Below are 17,527 nucleotides of genomic sequence, written 5' to 3' on the forward strand. Positions count from 1 at the left end.
AGCAAGAGCTGTATCAATTGACAAATACCCCAAACAGGATAATCATTGATTTTTATTTGGACCAGGCTGACAATAAAAATCACATGGAATCCCCCAGTCCTCTGCCTACTGCATTCAGGGGTATTCCTTACAGGCACATTCCAGCTTTATGAGGTCTGCTGCAACTCCTGTGCCTGTTGAGACTTTCTTCAAATAATCAGGACCACAGGTGAATATGACCACAGCTGAGGTGGAGTCATGGACACACCTAACATCTTCCAGAGATACCCCTTAATCTGGTGCCTGTTCCCATTTGTACCTAGTAAAGCCAAACACACTTGCTCTTCAGGAGGTATCTCTCAGAAGTCTAGAGCAAATTGGCTACACCATAATGCCCAAGATTTGTGCAAGATTTGGTCTAGAATTTGTATGAGCAAGTAAGGCTTGAGTGTCTATAGGTGCAAACAGGACATATTTAAATCATATTCTGAGCAAATATTTTTCACTCAGGTTCCAGCCTACGTTCATATTCAACTTCTAATTCTATGATGTGGACAAATACCTTTGACCAGACATAAGGTCTGAGTCACACCCAGGAGAAAGCATGGCCTGAGCTACCCCTGGTGCAGCACGCCAAAGCCTGCTCTATGGATGGGCAGCTCCTGCTCACACCATACACACAACCTGCGGGTTGCAGCACCTGTGTCAGCTCTGGTGCCCTTCCAGAAATGCTTTGGAGGTTGCAGGCTTCAGGGAATGTGGGATTTATGGGTGACCTGAGCTTGGATCACCCTACAACAGAGCGGCTGCAAACTGTGCTGTGATAGAAATGTCCAGCATCCACCAATGGGAATGTGCAGAGCTGAGCCAGGGAATACACCAGACTTTACCCTGTTGCCTAAGCCAAGTCCTCAGGGTGCTTTGTAAGGCCTGTTTCTGATGCCTCACCTCCCAAGTCCAACATGACATGCCAGCTTTGTAGAGTCATTGAAATCAGGGAGAGGTAAATCACTTAGATCCTTGCAGGAGACAATCAACAACTTGCAAGCTGGGCCTTTTTAGTCAGACTTTTGGTAATGTACCCATTAGTTAGAATGGAGCCACTAGGCACCGCTGAGAAACGTGTCATCTGCCTCAACTTGCTTGGAATTAAAGACAATTTACAGAGCAAATGTAAGCTATTAATAGCCTGTATTCATAATGGTTACATTTCTTTGCTGTTTTTTTTTTTTTTTTTTTTTTTTTGTACTACTGAAAACCCCTACAATAATCTCCAGTCCTAATTCTACCAGATCGCTTTCTTCTACTTTACAATAATGAGATATTACAATATCCTCTGGAAGTCGGAGGCATTGACAGAATGCATTCCAGCACTACATGTTCTACCATACCACAGCACAATGGGATGCCATTACTGGGAACCAAGTCTGTTCAATCTTGTTATGTCCTTCCAAAGCCAAATCCTGCTTGACTTACTCATGAAAAAATCCTATTGAATTAAATGGGCATTTTGCCTGAGAAGGGAGCAGCAAAGAGTCCTCTCTCATACTTTTCAAAATTTCCCTGAAAAGGGACTTGAGCATTCAAGATGCTGAGTTCCTGCTGAGCAGCATAGGACCATGTCTTTTCTCAGGAGAGTTCCTGTAACCCCTAGGAAAAAATTATCAGGTGATTAAGAAACTGATTTCTGATGAACTTTGTATTTTCCGTTTTGTTTTGTTAATCCATTAAAGCAGAACTTCAACCCAATGCTTACATTTATAAACTGTTTTGATTTTCAGCGAGGTTTTTACTGACTTTAGATAAATAATACGAGTTGCTTCTGAAAGCAGAGTATCTAAATACAACAGAGAAACATCTCCCTTGTTCACCCAAAAAGTCGTAAGCTGCCAGGAGGACTTTCTTGACACAGAAGCATGTCTGCACCACAGCCCTTCAGACCAATTTCCCCTCCCCAATTTATGATGAGATTTTATTTTAAACAAGGCAAGAAATAGCTTAGGTGGGGGGAAAACCCCCAAAACCCAGAAACAAGCCCCAAAGATTTTAACAAGCATCAGTAGTAGAGGGATATTCAAACAGACCTGTTGAAAACTCAGGGTATTTTCACTTTCTGCTGGGTATTTAATCTAAGAAGTTCACATGACTTGTTTAATCAGTTATTACTGTCCTGATAAAATACAAATGAACCTATTAATGTATGAACTGTACCTAGATAATGATCCATCAGCCCTTCCTTTTTGAACCCCAAGATCTGTGCTCTTGAATACACATTGATTTTGCATGATATAACGATTTATCAGATTTCTGGCAGAGAACCAGAGATGAAGCTCTAGATGAGACTATGGACTTGACATACCTGAGCGAACAATTGATGTCAATCCCTCGAGAACATCTGGGTGTTTTCACATGTGGGTTTCAGCAAAATTAGTCATAAGATCATATCTGTGATTCTTTCTCCCACCAGACTTAACCTGAGGACTAAAATGGTAATTTGCCACTTAACTACACTTTTTGCAGCTCATTTCTTTTGTATTTTTTAAATGATTCCCAAGCATTTGGTGCTTGTTGCTCACCCAAGAACCTAAACAGTAGCAGACAACCATAAATCTGTTTCTTTTCCCAATAGCCACTAGAGTTTAAAACCAGGAAATTGTCCTTCAAAGTTTTAATGACTCTTTCAGAAGGTCAAGTCACCATCTGTAGACACATTATTGTTGATGCATTTTCCAATTCATGTTACCTAAGAAATTGTGAGTGGCTTTTGCCACTTAATTATCCCCCTCCACCCCCTGCCAAATAAAACAGGATAAATATATATTGGTTTCAAGGGAGATTTTTGGTCAGAGTATTCTGTAACAGATCAGTTCCTTAGGCTGTAGGGATGTAAGTCCACCCTTTCCTTGGACTAAATATCCTTCAGCTGATTCTGTGGAGCATTGTGACACATGTACAGAGTCAACAGGAGCGCTCTGCTTGGAAGGTTAATGAATATATGATATTCCTCCTCCCTGTTCATCTTTCTGGATGTTTGAGGGAATGGTTGCAGCAGTGGTAATTACTTAACATGAACTTGTATAAGGGAGGCATATATCATGGCATTACACCTGTATACATATAAAGTGCCCCAGTTTTATGGGAAATGAGGTACTGTTGCCAAAGATATTAATAGACAAGGAAAATAAGAGGATGCCCTCTTCACTCTGATTCCTCAAATTAACTTTGTGTCACTCAAATTCCACAAATAACAGAATAGCAAGTCATGAAGGCTTTGTTGTTGTTGTTGTTGTTTTGGATTCCATTTTGCTTAAGTAACTGTGTGTGGGGAGATATTTACATCAAAATTAGTGAGCAGGGTTTCAGAGTGTTTCAGGAACATACAAGAAGTTCTTGGCATCCCATTTATTTAGGCTCTATCTGTGTTGTCTTTCTAAACTGAAGGTTGTATCTTTCATCACACTATTGAGAAAAATTAGATTTCTTATGGACTTCCAGAAGTCATGGAAAATTTCTGACTATAGGTTGGATGGGCTTTTGAGAGTGATCTCAGGCATCGATCAGCACGGCTACCCCATAAGTAACCGTAACTGGTAATAGGACTGACTCCTGAAAGCATTTAGATTGGCAAAAATACACTTGGCTTATGCTTATTGCATAGCTAATAGGGAATCAAGGTGCTGAAGCATTCAAGAATACACCTCCAACACAAAATGTAGGTGTCACCATAGGACATGTTCACACAATTTTGCTTACGTTAGCTGGCTGGGACAACAAGGTGTGGTGATACATGCCTTAACCCTGGCTGTGTTGTCCTGTGCTTGCAAGAACAACTTCACTGGTGTTGCTGGATGGAAAAAGGTCAGGTATGCTGGAAAACATGCCTTGATTTTGTTGGGTAGATACTCCCTCGCAAGCTTTTCAGGGGGAGCAGTATCTGCACCAGGCCATTTCGATAACCATTTCTACAGCTTTGTATGATGCAGTTCTTGGGTCTAACTGGCCTAAACAGCTCACTGAAATGAGGGGGGAAAAGTAACTTTGCCTTCATTTTTTTTACAGCATTTACAGTAGCAATATAGTTGATGGCTGTGTATTGGTACAGCTCTTAAATATGCTTTACTTTAATACCATAACACCAGCTGTATGTACAGCTCTTCTGTTAAACTGTCAAGTAAATCCTAACCCCAGGTCGGTATCCTTAATTTCCACCAGGGAGCACAATAAGAATTTTTTTTTTTCTTCCCCCCCTCCCCCCCTTAAACTGGTGAACTGTGACAGAGTTATTTTGCCACTTAACAAGTCTGCAAATTATTCTCATTTCCACTTTGGCGTTACTCCTCACTGAGCTGATTTAACTAGTGTTAAGTACAAAACACTTTAGCAAGGTAAAGTTTATATATTCACAAAGCTAGATTAATGCACAAGAGTAATTTCTGGTGTTGGTTAAACATCGCTACCACTGAACTTCGTGAAAGTAGGATTGATGAGTTGAACTATTAGGTGCTGAAGTGTAGAGCAAGAAGAGCCGACGTCTTTCGTGTGATAATTGAAATCATTTCAATTCATTTCCTTCTTGGTTGGACAGAAACATGTTTTCAATAGTGAAGAAATCTTAAGGGAATCCATTGACCTAACCAGTCATATAATGCAAGAAGTTAATGGACAAAAATTATATTCATCTTCAGTTTATAATAGCATTTTCTTTTCACAAAACCAAAACCATACAAAGGCAAAGTATATTACAAGAGCAACTGCTACTCTGGTAGATACATGACCTTTGTTTTATGTGACAATTTTTAGGTTGGTGGAAAAATAAAATAAAATAAAAAAGAAACAACGCAAATTTTTATGCTAAGATAATAAATTATAAATTATGAAAGTCTAAGGCACTAAGCAACTTGTAAGCAACAGTCCTGTCTCTTAGCAACGAGCCAGGGAAAGCAGCTTGTTGATAGGAATAGAGCAGACAGGATTGTTTTGCAATGATTACCACCAAGGAACTAAGAACAACATTTTAACACCTGCCTCAGGGCACTTCTGCACCTAGCTATCCATCTCTCCAGTGGCCCACAAAGCCTGGGCTGGATGCCAAGCGGCTTCTGAGTCCTGCCTCCTTCCCAGAGCTGGCCCACTGCAACAAAAGGGACCCCAGAGGAAAGATCAAAGAGGTGGAGTTCAGGTGTGTTGCACACTTGTGCCTACTTCTATTTCTTTAAATGCCTTTTTACAAAAAATGCGTGATCATTAGTATAAATATTTTTTTTCTCTCTCTCTGCCCCTTTAAGTGCTGTGTGTCTAATCTATAGTTAGCATTATGAATGAATGCAGACAAGTATTTGATGTGAAGCCAACATTTTTTTACCATAGTTTTAGTCTTGAATACCCAATGTTCAGACCTGGAGCAACAGTGCAATCAGAAGCACCTAGTTATTATTTTGCCATTGTGCTGGTGTCAGAAACATACAAAGAAAATATTTCCAGAAATAAAGTGCATCAGAATCCGTCTGCTAAGTCCCTGGACTAACATTAGAGGTGGCTCATTCATTCTGCCAGGTAGAATGTTACAACAGTGAAGGGAAGCTGTAGAGAAAGACAGTAAAAGTTAAGGAAGAAAATGTTGATGTGAAATCCAGGCAGATGAGGCAAAAAATCTTAGGAGAGGAGCGAAAATGAAAGATGGGAAGGAAAGGAAATAAAATGGTGTGAAAGTAAGAAAAGCACGAAAAACAAAAGATAGAAATGGTACAGTGGAGAAATAGAAAAGAGGAGAATACCAGGAAAACACACACCACTTCGCTGTTAGCAGAAGTAATTTCCCTTGCAGAAAAGACTGCTGGGAGAACAGCTAAAAGGAGAATTTAATTCTGATCTGCTGGAAATCCATCGTTGACTCATGAGACCTGGCAATTCTTCCAGACCACTCTAAGCCCTAAGTGCGTTGGAGCGCTGATCAAAGCCTACAGGCCAGCTTAGCCTATAACCCTATCTATCTCCACATTATACCTGAATTTATTAAGCAATGCAATTGTGCTAAGCACATTTCTATCAACATAGCTTTCTTGCTGCTGGCTGGAATGCACATATGCCAAAGTTGTTTTTTACTCTGGACCAAACTGCCCTATATTTGCTAAGGATACCTGGAGTTGGAATGTATTCATTTAGCACAAGGTGTTGGCTTGGAGGCCAGACCCCCCATTGAAGAAAGACAGGTTTTTGTTTCTTCTTTTTCTAATTTTGTATCCAGAGCAGACTGGTTTAAATGAAATTTGCTAAATATAACTACTGCCATTGCTGCATAGTCACATTACAGAAATGCATGGGTTGATCCACCTCAAGAAACTATTTGTTTTCCCTGATGCAAAATCCTGAAGGAATTGGTCATTGTGTCTTATACATCATTGAGGCTCACCAGGCAAAAGTGGGCTTTCTCCTTCACTTTTCTTTTGGGTGATTGAATATGAAGTCCAGCTCACAGCACATCCTTCTGCGAGATAGTGTAGCACAGTACCTCGAGGCTCTGCGGTCCCAGAATGCCGTGCAGCTCACTGGCAGGAGTTCAGCTGAAGACTAAACATTTGGCTCGGTGACAGCAGAGCTGCCAAGAGTTGGCAACAAGAGACTCACAGGGAAGCAGCAGGCTGCTAAACCCTTTCACATTTTTAATTAGATCCACACACCCATGTCTTTGAGCTATCATAAATATACAGATGACATAGAGAGCATTATTTGGGGTAAGGGGAAAAAAAAAAAAAAGAGAAAAGAAAACTGTACTGTGGTATCTCTTACCTTATTAAAATAATTTACCTACAGCTACTCTTTGGAACTGAGGAGGGGGGGAAAAGGGGGTTGTGACATTTAACTCAAATAAAAGTCTTTCCCTGACTACAGTTGAATTCACCCTGCACATTGAAAATGCAGGGTCCTGAGATGACTGACACGTCGACTTAAGTTGCAATAGCATCGCCAGAAGAGGGCATTATTGGCAGTAACTCCAGTGTGTAATTTCCCAGAAGAGCTATACATTCAAGCTCTAAGTATTCTTAAGTGTGTATCTTGCTATGATGTTGTTGTTAAAACTATTTGCTTTTTCCCCTTGTGCTGTTGTTACTATTTTCTAAGCACACCTTGATATATACAAACTCCTTTTATTTATTTTTTATTAATTTCTGCAAAGACATTTTCCCAGTTCAGTTCTTCCTAACCTTTCTTTCTTCCCTACTCTCCTGTTCTGCTCACTCCTTCAAGATAATGATGAGGCTTGGTTGGTTGTTTAATTTAATTCCCTTTTTTATTAACTATTACACAGAACAATTCCTCTGCCACTCATCACTTTTTTTTCACCTGACACTGTTGAGATCTACAGCAATAAAGACGTGTATCAAATACATTTTATATTGGCAATTGATGACATCATATAGGAGAGTCTGATGCATAGGGTTGAAAGGTCTCTTCTTTTGTCCAGGGACAGTGACACTCAAAGTATTGGCTCATCTCCTTTGTTACAAATTCTTAACATTTTATTCAGAATAGAAACTGTAGCTGTATGTATCATCAACCTGCAGCATGAAAACTTGCACAAAGAATCTTTGCAACTGGCCCTGAAGGGCTAAGGTTTTCTTCTTGTATTTCTCCTAATTTTAAAGAAAATCTAATAAGGAAACAAAATCCTTGAAATGCTGTAGGGGGGAAAAAGAATCACATGTTGTCCCGCCTGCAAGCACAAATTTTATAAATAGACACTACAGCAAACATCAAAGAAATTGCTGTGCAGAGAAACCAACAGATCATGTATATTTTACATTGCCCATTTATTCCAAACTGTGTTAGCCACACACTGCCAGTTAACTCTGAATGTGCAAACCACAGTGTCTCCATTCTGGATATTTGGAAAGTTGCTCTTGTCATCTTTGCTGTTTTCTTCCTTATAAGTTAAACTTGGCCACATCTTACTCCTCCTGATTTTCTCCTCTGTACTTCACCACAAACTGAGAAGCACAGAGTGACCCAGTTCTTTCGTATGTTTGTGAGCTCATGACAAGACTGTGGTACACATTTAAACACACAAGATCCATGACCGCTACTAGCAAAACTGCTCTGAAGGGTCATGTCCCCAGAAGCTTGATATCTCCCTTAGCATGGACTCTACTCTGCACCAAAAGGCTGAATGTATAGGAAACAACCCTAACAAATGGGAACAGGAGCAGGGTATAAGGAGTAGGTTGGCCCTTGGGCTATGCAGAAGCAGGTCTGCTTGAGGTCGTTCCCTCCTCAGAATATAGGAGAAGCTTTGACCTTTCTTGACCTTGCCTCTTTACTCCTTCTTACGTCCACCAGAGTATTCTTACAAAATGCTTTGATGCTCCACAGGGCAGCCAAAGGGAAAGGAAACCTCCCAATGTCTTGACAGAAATGCAGAGCCTCAGTTGCTAAGAGGCATTTCATTGACAAATTTAATTTGAGGTAGACTGGGCCACTACAGACCTTCACATCATAAGGTCATAAGATTGTTAAGTAACACATAAGACAAGGCTGTTAAATCATTGTGTGGGATTTTTTTAAATGTTTGTAAGATGTTCAGTAAAATAAGACTGCTGGCTTTTGGTTACCAGTGTACAAGTGAATGAATAAAAATAAAAATATATGAATAAAGATAAAAATAATTGATCCTCTTATTAGTGTTGCTGTTGTTTGTAATAAGCGTACCCTTCTTAGGGGCAGAAACTATTTATGTTGAAAAGAAAATAAAGAAAAAACAAAAGAGATTTTACAAAAAGATGACTAAAGAACCTGCTTAGCAAATTAATTCCAGGTTTTCACCAAACTACCACATGCCAGAAACTAAAGAATGAACATCTCACAGCTACAGACAGAGAAATAACATCTAATAGTAATAGTATTAATGATAACTGTTTCTCATCATTAGCTATGGTATAAAACAGAGTTTTCTTTGAAAGCACACCCTTATTGCTAAAATCTTCTGTGTCAGTTGTTTCAGGATTAGGTATGTGAGTTTCAGCGTAATTAATACAAAAGACCTGTACCTCAGTTACATGTATGTTATCTGGAAGAAGACATTTTAATAGAGATGTATTCTTTAATAAAGTTTGGGCTTTCATTTATCAGAGTCAAAAGGAGGAGTGGAGCCTCTCTTGTTCCCTCTTGCTCGCTCTCTTTCTTCCTTATTTCCCTCTGGAAGGTACCTATCTTGATACTAACCAGCCCCAAGCATGTTTAGTGTAACTGTCCAACGGTGGTAAATACCTGTGCTGATTCATTAAAATTCTTGTTCAGATCTGATCAAAACCTGGATGTCAAGCCTGCGGTCTGCCCATGCAGGCTTACCCACACCACCTTCTTTCAGACCTGCCAAGTTACCAGGCCTCTGGCTGTTAACAGTTTGGTTCACAGGTTTCAGCAGAAAAATGGACAAGTAGAAGTCAAGGATTGAAAAACCTGTTTAAATCATCCACTCCGTCTCCATGTCACTGCTGGAAACTCTGCTAAATTTACAGCTTCTGCTGTCATCAGTGCTAAAAGAGGTTTCTGTGCACAGCCTTGATGCATCAGATCCATGCAGCAAGCTGTTAAGAAAGATGGGGTAGATGGGTGTGATTTTGACCTTTCCAGAATGAGTCATGCCTCTGTGGATATAGAAAGACCTAAACCAGAATTCATGCACACTGGTGAGAGTATTTCCATCAACTGCAGTGAGCCTTGGGTCAGCACTAAGGGGAAAAGAACCAAGAATGAGGGCTTGTGTTTGTCCTCACCAGCAACCTCCCATACTTACGCACCCGTAGTGTGAAGTAAGACCATGTAGACCTGGTCTTTGATCATTCTTTTGCGGACAGATAGGAAAGAGGTTACCCTGCTGATGTTTTGAACTGGCTAGGCTTCCTCAAAACTATCAAAACAAGTATCCCTCAAAACTAAAGCTGGACAGTGTAGCACAGTGGTGCCTCCCAACACCTTTCCCTGACATGTAAAACTTCAAGCACATAACATTTTGTTCAGAGCTGGTTGTACTGATCAGGCTTGGATCATGGGCAGAGTGAGTGTGTGCTTCACCATAAAACACTGTCAGCAAACTCGAAGTGAAACGCAACCTTCCGGTGCTCAAGCACAACCCAGTTTCAGTGTTGCCCCGTTCCAGCACTGAAAACAAAGGGTGGGAGAAAATCAAGCAAACAAGGGTTCATACCTTTGTACCACCATAGATCTGGTTTAGAGATGCTCTGCTTTGACTCAGCCACCAATGAGTCCTTCTTGGACGTCTTTACTCACAAAAAAGGCTGAAGGACAAGTAGGTTTGGCATATCCTCCCCTTGTTCCAGCCCACCCGCCTTACAGCCCAGCCAGGAAGGAAGCCTATATGCCAGACCATATGACAGCAATACTCAGCAGGGAGCACAGCACAGAGATCCTGCCTGAGACCCCATTACCAGGCACTGCTTAGTCCAGATGCACTGCAGAGGTCAGCTTTGTGATCTGACAGACTGTGCCATTGCAATTGTAACTCATACCTGTCCTCAAAATTTTCATGGTTGGGCTTACCCCTTGCAATGCAATGCTAAATTACAGGATTTTTTTTTTTTTTTTTGGCTCTGAAAAACTCAGTTCAATCACATTTTTTTTCCCTGTGGTGCTCCACCTAAAAAGGCATGTCCAGGAAGTATTTATTTTAAAGTAAAGAGGCAGCTTTCATAGTCTCTTTCATCTTTTAATGAGACACAAAAATACACTACTCTAAATCAACAGCACTGAATCCAATTAAAATATATGAGAAATGATATCTGGTTTACTGTCAGACTTTGCAGATGCCTCATGTCTTACAGACAAAAAAAATCCTATACACTTGCCTGTCAAAATAAAATAATTTAAATATTAACTTTTTTCTGTTTTGTTATTTTAAAAAATCATGCTTTTTAATTGTTAACGTATATTCATATTGTCCTCATTTCTGTCAGCAAAGTAGTTCTAAACAACCCCATTTTAGCAAGCAAAGTTACTACAGTTATGAATAAAGTGATTATGTTAGCAGCTGTAAAATGTTCCAATATAGACTGCTACTATTTCTCCAGCAAAGGTTCTAAACACACCAATTCATGCATTACATGCTATGAGCATGTAAACTACTTTTCCTCAAGCTGGCTTTAGCCAAGTCAAAAGCTAAACTCGCTCCCACAGAAGTCACAATAATAAAATACCATCCACTTTACTGTGTAGGACTGGACTTGCAGCAATAAATTCCTAAGCAAATAAAATGGACACAAGAAGTTTGCTTCTTGAGGCACGCAAGCAACCCCCTGCCCCATCTTTCCCTAGCAATCCTCTCATCCCTAACTTACTAAAAATCAGGTAAAAAAAGTTTAGGGACTTTCCTGCTATAGGGCTATTGTTCTGAAAATACAATCCAGTTTTTTTCCCAGTCAGAAGTACTGCAAAGGATTTATTTAGTGAGCCTTTATTTGTGTATAACTAGGAATATCTGATTTTAGACTTCCCCTCTATTCCATCCTGCAGATTGCATCAGTGCACTGGAGCCTGAGAGGGAAAAATCCCAAATCCTGTTGCAGTCGTTCTGAATTTTTTCTCTGACTTCACAGAGGCCAAGATTTCTCTCTCAGTAGTCTCTTGTTTATAGATCACTGTATCACCTTAGATCTTTTGGCCACAAAATTGCACTGGAAACTTTTATTTAGGTTTCTTCCCTTTCTTCTCCCCTTGCCCCACTTCATGCCTGTCTTTTAATCTGAGTTTAGAAAAGTGTAAGAGATGAGTCAGTCACCAAGGACAGGGATTGGGGGTTCAGAGATCGGAGCACTGCCCTTTACCACAGATACATTTGTGAATGAAAACTAGCAGGGTTCAAAGGAAGCCTGACAGAACAAGCTTAGTTCAGCCTGCCTCAGCCTTTTCTCCACTAGAAGAATTTTGTACAGATACCTCAGATTCCAGTTCCAGGTAGCCTATAAAACTGAACAGGTGCTGAGCACAGACCGATGCTACTGTACAGACACCACTGACTGAAGGGTGTACTCATTCCCAAAACGTAGGAGCAGAAGCATGAAATCTAATCATTGCAACAACTCTGCATTTCAGATGTAGCCTGTTTTCCGCAAGCAGAAACAACATCCTATCTCACTTCCATCCCAGAGGTACTAATTCTGCCAGCTAAACTTCCTAAGATTTCCTTTCCGCCATGGACCACAGCATGCTGAAACCAACAGGAACCTATCTGGCTCCAAATGCTGTTTCACAAAGGGCAACTGCGAGTCTTCTCCCAACCACACCCAGAGCAAGGTTCCCTCATTTATGAAATGCCCATAACAAGGGAAGATGTTTTCATTCCTTCTTTCTTCCCTGGCAAAGTCCCAGGTGCAAGCAGCAACAAGCACAGGAAGGCTGATACATAATCTGCTGAGCCTGACTCCAGCATTCTTCACTCCTCACATGACAGATCAGATACTTGGTCAAAACACCCCCGACAATGCTGCAGTCCCTCTAGCAGCAAGGTAGTCAGTTTTTGTAGGGAAAAGCTCAATCAATTTGTTACTGCCTCATCTATTTGCCCTGAATGACCTCTAGACATTTACTGTATTAATCACCTCTCTTTTTGGCTTCATTTCTACTCAACATTGTCATCTTTAAATACAGAAAATTTGTCATTTACAGGCACTTTCTCAGAACAAAGTTAACATGATTTTTCAACTAAAATTAAGCATGCTGTGCGCAGTTTTCGTATAAATTGTGCCCTGGCTGCATCTAAGGCAAGAAATGTTAAGAACCCTCCAGTGATCCAAGCTGATTCTGAGATAATAACAAAATCTGAAGTGAGACCAGGTTTGTGCAGAATTTCAGCATGGGCATTTTGCCTGACTTGGAACTGTCCTATTTACCCGTGTCACCTTCCTAAGAAACCACATACAGTTATATACTCTCATTTGAATCTGAAAATACCATGCACCATGGTTTTTTCCTCACCTTTCCATTCTCATTTCCTACATCTCTCTGAGGTCCAGGTCTGACCTCTTTGTTTTGCTTTATTACACATGACAGGAACCTGGCAAAGAAAAGACCAGGATTCTAGTCCCAACTTTCTATTGACCTTGGTGTCCTCAGAAAATCACCCCTCTGCCTCTCTGCTTCCAGTCTCCTTACTTGCAAACACAGGCAAGACCACTCTTTCACTCCATATTTGCCTGATGCATTTGAATGGAGTGCTGGTGGAGAAAGTAAAATAGTTGCTGTTATGGTGGCAATAAATTATTATAACACCCCTAATCTGTGAGAAGTGCAATTAACGTTAGGGGGAATACTGAGTAAGGCAATGCTCTACTTGTGTCTGTGTCCTAATGAGGAGGAACCATTTTCATCTCTCTCATCTAGCTTGTGTGCATGAAATTTAAAGAAAAAAAAAACCCCAAACCTAAACATACTGTTAGTGCAGTGTGGAAAACTCAGCCAGGAATTTCATTAGGTCCTTTTCCAGAGAAAGGAAGTCACTGGGAATATGTAATATATCATGAAGAAACGCAAACAACCCAGCAAGACCTCTTCCTTTCCTTCCCCAAGGGTCAGTAATTACTTCACAGGCCATTTCAGCTTCTGTGTTGGAAAAAGCACCAAAACCTGTGAGCTAGATGACTAGCAGCGGCGTTACTTTAACCCCAAATGAGATGCAGGATTGAAAGCATCTGATGCAAGGCAGATGCAATAATGCTGGGGCCACAGCTACAGCTGTGGAGGTAAGAAGGGCTGCTCTTGTCATGATTTAGCTGATTCATTAGCCATCAAGGTGCAGAGCCACTGGTGAACATCTTGTATGGTCACCTCCATGGTGAATCCTCCTAAACATATATTCCATCAGCCCGGTGGCTTTCAGCACTGCAAGGCCATGCCACTTGTGGCATGTCTTCAGTATCACTGCCTGCTGGCAGAGGGGTGCTGCTGAGACAAGCCTGGCTGGGAAGTGAGGGATAACGAAGGTGACCTATTTTAAGGATCTTTCCAGGAGCTGTACCAGTTTCATGGGAAGTTTGTTACTCCCAGGACAAAAGCTACTGCTGTGTTAGCTAATAGGAGGAGTATTACATGATGATGGATGTGTGAAAATGAAACACCAAAAGAAAACAGCACACCCTGTTTCTCCCCCAGGGGAAAGAATGGAAGAACAAACCACATGTGACCATGACAGTCATGTTGCTTAATGCACCGCTCTGGGACTTTCAGATACCACAGTGATGTGAGCAACATAAGAACATAAGAACCTGTTTGGGGCTGCATAGCACTGTGGTAAAATGGTCAAGGCTTGAAGGTCCAGAGTTTTAGAAGATGGCCCACAAAAGCCATCTATGTCATCTTTTCAGCATGATAATTTTTACCTGCATGCTGGTCAAAGAGTATCTTAGACGACCCCTCTATGTGGTTTCTATAGAAAGATTGTGGAAATGGAGGGATTTGTGAGGGATTATTCTTGATTTTGTTTCAACCTCAAAATTAGGAAAAAAGTACAATTATTGTCAATGTGTTCTATCTGTATAGTTTGCATATGAAAACTTAAAGTAGGCTATTTGGTGATAATTTTCTGTTTGGGGATATTAATTATTTTAATGTTAGAAGAATAAAGAATTTAAAAGGTAAAATCAAAACAAAATTATTCTGGAATTGTTGAAGGAAAATTTTTGATTAATACATCCACATTTTCTTCCATTGAAATTATTTGAGAACAGTTTTATATTTCTGTTCTTATTCCTTATTTAATTTTATTTTGGTTTCAAAAGTTTTCATATGTTAGGAAAATTATTTCTCATCCTACTTGGCTCCAGACTCTCTATTCCTACATCTATGTGAGATAATGTAGAAGGCCACCATAAACATGACTGCGTGGGTTCTAAGGTATCTGAGGTCTTTTCTACAGAAAGGCAGCCCTCCACCAGCATATTTTGATGTCTTACAGCAGTAACATTTCTGCATTTAAAATTAAAATTTAACCTGAATGTCTAACAATTCATTTGGATAAGGCTTTGGAAAGTAGACAAAAAAAAAAAAAGAAAAAAAAAAAAAAAGGACTAAACAATATATTTCAGGTTTCCAGGTTTCTAATATTTTCAGGTTTCTAAACAAAATTCCAGGTCCTTTACATTGACAGAAGTATTATGGAAAAATATTTCTCCATTTAATAAGGAAAACATGTACACATATATGTACTGTATTTCTACAGTGATATTTAAAATTTAGGGGAGCATTAGCATAAAACAGAAGACACACAATCTCAAAAATAAAACCCTGAGCATTTGTAATTAGAAGAATCACAAAAGAAAACAAACTCAGCCAAGGTTCACTTCATATGTAAAGTCAATGGCAAATTGTTTTATAACAATGTCATATTGTTCTTTCATCTTTTTTCTTCTACCCCTCAAACTCAAACCATGGATGAGAAATAAGGGACAAGAAGGTAAACTGTCAAATGACAAAAAATTGCAGTAAATAACAGAATACACACATCCAGGTGCCTATGTGGTTTAAGCCCTCTTGAATAAGTCTTTTAAAGGGAAACAATAAGATAAAATTATCTTGGAATAACATAGTACATGAGTTTCTGGGTACAAAAAAGAGAAGTGAAAGAAAAGCTGGCTATTTTCTGTAAAGCATTAACCATATTCCTTTCAAAACAAATAATCCGAAGGAAAACACGTAAGGAACCAAGTTCAGAGATATAATTTGCCTTGAAATTGTAAGGACCACCTCTCAGACTATACGTTATCTATTTAAAATACACTGATGTTATCTACCACCCCAATGGTATTTATAAACCTTTTCTTCCCTTTTCTCCTGTCATTTTGTTCTGGACCCATGGTTCTTCCCCTGTCTTCCGTCCTCTGAAGGGACTTTTATTTTTATTTTTTTATTTTTAACTTTTTAAGGGAAAGTTAAAAAAAAAAAACAAACAAAACTTAGAAAGCTGAAAATGCCTATTCAACCACCTTCAGCCTTATATGAACCTTTCAGCAATTTACTGGAAGAATAAAGAGCCAGGCAATCTTTAAAGCATCTTAATTGTTCTCTGAGTGTAATAGAACCCTCGGGAGACGTGACCCTAAGCTGGCTGTAAATCACACTTGATTCCATGGACTGTGCTGTTCCTCCCTGTCTATGGAACATACATGACGTTAAAGTAGACTATTAAATCACACACATGCTTATTTTCCAAACAGACCTGATAAGTTCCTGCCTTTACAGGTTTTTTCTTCCTTTTCTTTTCCCAAAGAAAGGTAGGAAGTGGATATGAAAATGGCAAGGGGACAAATGGTTGCCTGAGAGTGAAAAAGGGTGTGAGAAAAGAGTAATTAATCTGCCAAGGTTCTTACCATTTTTTCTAAGAAGCCTTAGTCAATCAGTCTTCTTCCAATCTGTCTACCGTTGCCCTTTTACCACCAGTATATCATCTATTCACCCACAAACTCATTTACCAGTTGTCTCCATTCCTTTCCTGAATTAAAACTCTGCCAGCCTGAAATCGTTCAAAATCTCCCTCCGAGTTATGCCAAACAACTTCTCAAAAACCTTCGGCACACACCTCTCCTCTAGGCTGAGAACCATTTCTCTCCTTATTTAACCTTGCCAGAGCTGAGGACCACACCCCTGGCTCTGATCCCGTGCAGTAACCACCTTCTCAGCCTCCAACATGAAAGCACAGCAGGCGTACTGTCCTCTAATATGAATAACCAACTCTTGGACTCAGATTTTTTTTCTGCTGTTATGAGACAGTCCGCACTGAATTTAGAATTCATATCCTGTCAGCTTGTAACAATCTCGTTTGTTGTTGGCACTGAAAAATCAGGAGCATGTAGAATAGGAGGAAAAGGGCTGAGGTTCTCCATCTTTGCTTCTATAGGGAAGAAAGAAAACTACCCTACCAAAGCTTGTCTCTCCTCCATCTTATGTCTGTTGCTATGAGGTAAGGGGTTTTCTTGCCAGAAGATCAGATCCTTCAAGGGTTGAATCACCTCCAGACCTGAGAGTATCTGCCGATGGTACTACTCCCAAAAAGTATACTAACAAGATAATAGCTGTGTCTTGGTTTACTAAATCTACAGTAATCAGCTGCCCCTCTTCCACTCTGCACACAATGCACATAGTCTGTATGTCCACATCAGTGGCTTAAATGGGATAGCGAGCCACCAACCAACAGGACCCAGAGCAAGTAATCAGTCCCAATCAAAATAATTGTGTTTATAAAGCTGTATGCAAATGGATGAACTTGGGGCTGAAGTAATTCTTCATGTGCATTGTTGCCTGTACAAACATCCTCTGGAAAACTGAGTTGTGGTAATATGGTGAAAATCCTAGGCACGAATTACAATACAGGAAATTAAATTTAAATGTAAGAAACAGCTTTTCTACCTTGGGGGTGGTCAAACACTGGAACAAATTGCCCAGAGGGTTGGTGTAGTGTCCATCTTTGACGATATTCAAACCCCAAATGGACATCATTCTATGCAACCTGTTGTAGCTGACCCTGACCTGAGATGGGGTTTGGTCTATT

Source organism: Falco biarmicus, chromosome 7, assembly GCF_023638135.1.
Source record: "Falco biarmicus isolate bFalBia1 chromosome 7, bFalBia1.pri, whole genome shotgun sequence".
Lineage (NCBI taxonomy): Eukaryota > Metazoa > Chordata > Aves > Falconiformes > Falconidae > Falco > Falco biarmicus.